This window comes from Pteropus medius, unplaced genomic scaffold, assembly GCF_902729225.1.
Source record: "Pteropus medius unplaced genomic scaffold, Ma_sr-lr_union100, whole genome shotgun sequence".
Classification (NCBI taxonomy): domain Eukaryota; kingdom Metazoa; phylum Chordata; class Mammalia; order Chiroptera; family Pteropodidae; genus Pteropus; species Pteropus medius.
In genome coordinates, this window is record NW_024343733.1 from 1,808,501 (window position 1) to 1,812,933 (window position 4,433).

Below are 4,433 nucleotides of genomic sequence, written 5' to 3' on the forward strand. Positions count from 1 at the left end.
ACTGTCTGGCAGACAGGCTATCGGCACAGGCACAGGCTCGCACCTCAGCTCTTTGCCCAGTTGGGGGAGGATTGGGAGAGGAGGGTGGGGGCGACCAAAGTAACAACCCCAGACATCTGGAGCGACTGCAAAAGTATGGGGCGCCTGGTTCTGGCACAAACAGAGAAACAACAACAACAACAACAACAAGTTACGTCAAAGATGCTGGCGCTGGGGACCGGACTGGACGGCAACGCACAAAAATGGCAGGAAGGAAGTTCACGCACGAGTGTCAGTTCAGTGCCTGGGGTGTCCTTGACGCTCTGGGAGCCTTGAAGGGGCAGAGGGCGCACCTTCCTGCTCCGCCACGCCGGCGGGAGGAGCGCCCAGGCGGCGCTTGGCTGGCGCGGGCCTGGGGAAGCCATCCTCTCCTCCGGGGACAATTCCCCCAACCCGAAACCAGAGCTCGGGTCATTAGCTGGAAAGCGAAGTGGCACGGGGATCGCATTTCAAAAGCGCAAATAAACTGGCTGACCGGGATCGTTGGACTGAGAAGGGGATGGGGTGGGGGGAGGTGGAGAGCCGGACGGCTCGGAAGGTACCGATGACCCCTCACTAAGCACCCCCCCCACACACACACACTGTCCCCAATTCCAGGACTGCATTTGAGCTGCGAGACCCAAGACTCAAAGGCCGCCTGACTTCATCCCAGCCGCGGGGCAGACAGCACCATACGTCTTGAGCTCAGAGAAGAAGGGTCCCCTACTCTCTGCCCCAGCGAGGTGCTGTGTTACCCCTGTCCAGCCTGCAGCCAGCCCCGGGCGGCGACTCTGTAGGTGCACGGGGCCTGCAGCTGCGCATGCCCGCGAGCCTGGGCGCCCTGTAGCGTAAACAGGAACCTCTACGTGTGGCTGCGCCCTCCGCATCCTTTCTCCTACTTCTGGGGAGAATCTGTCTCCCCACCAACCAAGCCCTGGGCTCCCAGCTGGGGCCAAAGCCCTGAGAGTAAGAGGGCAGGAAAATCTAACTTCGCTTCGGTTCCTGGAAGCTGGATAGGGTGGAACCAGGAAAGAGCGAACGGGCCCTTGGGCCAGGAAGAGTCCCCACCTGTGTAGTCTCCGGCCTTCGCGCCTGGGCAGATGGAGCAGAGCAAATGCTAGGGACGCAGAGGGAGCCTCCGAGGCCGGCGAAGAGAGAGCCCAAGACACCCACAGAGCGGGGAGAGGGAAACTCTGCAGTTAATCCGGTCGCCCGGCCCGGCCTGGGTCGCGCCGGGGCTATTGAAATCCCCTCTCCCTCGCGACACCGGTCTGGAGGAGAACTCGGGGTCTGGGGGCTTTGTCCCCAGCCCACCTCTCGCTTCATCAGCCTGAGAACAAAGGCCCCGAAGCCTGAGGGTCCGCCGGGACACTAGGGAGAGAGGGCCGGACATGGGACGCCGGAATAAAAGCTGTTCTTTCACATTGCACGGCAGATGCCCGAAGAAATTAAAATGTTCTCATAGGAAAAGCGCGTGAGAGTCACACCAAAATCCGGAAGACGCCCATAGGTTTCTCTACATCCGGGACACAGGCACTACAGGTACCTGCACCCACATCTGAATTAGGAATAGTGATTCCGGAACCCACTCTGGTTGGAATTCTGGCTCGTCTCTCGGGCGATCTTGTGTAAGGGACTTAACTGCTCTGTGCCTCAGTTTCCTCCGTAAAACAGGGAAGGAAGTCGCCTACGCCTTCAAGGGTTAATTGTGAGGATTAAAGATCGCTTTTGTGGGGTGCTTAACCGAGGAACTGGCACGTGCACATGGCCTTTACATGCCAGCTATTTTTATTATTGTTGTTACGTGTACTTTGAACGCCAACATCTGCAACATATATACTTCTTGATTATACGCATCTTGATTATAAAACAACCAAATGCATGGACATCCGGAACTGTCTTGCGCATGAACTTCTAAATGCAAATTGGAAGAGACGTCTACAGATGGAGCACGCACAAGTGCACGCACACACGCGCGCGCGCGCACACACACACACACACACACACACACATCTACCCCTCACACCTGTAGTACCTGTCCCCTGAACGGAGACACGGGAAAAGCTACCCAGAGGGACAAATATCCACAGCTATCAATATAAAAACCCAGGTTGTGGCTCGCAGGCTCGCGTCTACACCCCAACAGCCACTCTCTTGGCTGGGTGCCTTGAGGTCAAATTTGGAAACCAGCGAGGCAGAAAGCGCGCGGACACGAAGCGTTTCAAGCCACTTGCAGCGCCCGAAGGCGGCTGCCTGTCTGCTGGCTTAGGGGAAAGGTCACAGCAAGGGTTTTTTTTTTTGGATGGAATTTTTTTAAGGGCCTACGCGCCGGGAACTTTCCCCACAAAGAAAGGATGGGTTCCAGGACAGCGCGGATCCAAAAGGAGGCTCTACCCACACTCACAGACGCACGCCAGCGTGCACACACCCGGCTCTTTCGCAGTTCCCGAGACCCGGGAGTGGGGGCGCAGGGTCGTGACCTCTGCCTCCGCCGGAGCGCGCCCTTCGGCCCCTGCAATTAGCGCCGGGAGGTCAGCAGGAACCCGGACGCCTTCACCCGCGGCTCAAAGCGCAGCAAAAGGCCACCCCCACCCCTCCCCCGCCGCCTGTCTCAGACGCCAGGGCGCAGCCCGGCTGGGAGCCGACCTTCCCGCGCAGCGGGGGCCGAGAGCTCAGGCCGGCACCCGCGATTGTCACCTTAAATCTACAAATCGCCAGGTCGCTTGGTCCTGCAGGCTGCTGTAGCGGACCCCTTTACGGACTGCTGCTCCCGCGAGCAGTGAGTGGCCTTTGTCCCTGTAGACGCGGCCAGCGGGAAAAAAACAAAACAAAATAATAATAATAATAATAATAATAATAAATAAATAAATAAATCCAGGGCTAGAAAGTGAGAAAGAGAGTCGAGGCAAAGGGAAGTTGCATCCAGGGTAGGATTTTACTTGTGCGTTTTGGGGAGGGGGTGATCCTTTCTCCCTCCATCTACCCAGCCTGAGCTCAGGTCAGACCCCCGCCCGCAGGGTCGGGGAACCGCTGGAGATTCTAGATCAAGCGGCGCGGGATTTGGCGGGAAAATGAGAAGAGAGGGTCTCCTCCCTGAATTTCCCTTTGGCTCTTTGGAAATCCAGAGGCGGGAAGGACTGTTTTTCTCATCTGAGGCCCCAACAGGAGTGAAAGTGATATTCAGGAAAGAGAGGACGGCAGCTTCTTCCGAAGATGGGCTGGGGGTGGCGTAGAGGAAGGGTGCGCAGGCTGGGGGGCGGGTAGCGAGGATGAGAAGGGGCAAAGGTGACGCGCCCAGGTTCCGGGACCCAGTTGGCGCTGGGGTGCCGATCGAGCGGCGGCCACCGAGGCGCATTCGTGGGCCAGACAGATAGGTGGCACTCGAAGCCCGGAAAAAAGGCAAAGGCGCCGGCCCTGAGTGGCCTCCGCGGCGGCCGCCGCCACCATAAAGCCTGCGGCGAGATTGCGACCGGCGCCAGGTGAGTAATAGGCAACGAAATCCAGAGAGATTGTGAGCCATTCACCCCCCGTCCATCAGCGCCACAAGAGTTACTCATTAACATCACTATATACAAATAAGATACACAGGAGATTAAAAAAAAAAAAAGCAAGCTGTGGAGAGGCTGGACGCACGTCTGAGCACTGTCCGAGAACTGGAGGGGGAAGGGAGGGGGCCGTTGCAGAGGAGGTGAGCAAATCTGCAAATCTCGACCGAGAAAGAAAAGCATTCCTTCTCTCTTTGAGGCCGAGGCCGCTTGCTCCTCCAACTCCAGAGAGCGCCCTGGGCGCGACCCGCCAACTGGCACCTTTCAGGGGCGCAGCACTGCGTGCAATCGCGGAGCCAAGCACCCACGCGCGCCCTTGAAACCTCCAGGTCCCCGAGGGAGCTAACGCCCTAAAGGTGCCCAGGCCCTGTCAGCTCCCCCCATTTCTCACACAGACACACACACACACGCACACGCACACGCACACGCACGCACGCATCCTGATTGTTTTCCCTCCCACCCCAGGAGACAGCGCAGGTGAGGCTGTGGGGCTCCCACGTGCTGCTGGAGATGGAAGGGCTTGCCTCTCCTCCCCCCCCCCCAAAAGATCTCAACTCTCAGCCCCTTCCAAGTACAAGATAAGGAAGGGAGGGGGTCTTCCTCAGCCGGCCATTCAAGAGGCTCGAAGGTGACAGGGACTTGGGCCCGGCAACAGGGCTCAGGGAGGGGAGGCAGCCATGGCAGACTCATGGGTCCTCCGTCATGGCCTCAGGGCAAGGAAAAGCTTCAAAACCTTCCCAGCCCTCCTCAGCACACACACAACACACACACACACACACACAACACACACACACAACACACACACACCTCCCATGGGGAAGATGGGAGTGGGGTGGGGAGGCATGAAACTAAAGAGACCAAAAGATAGTC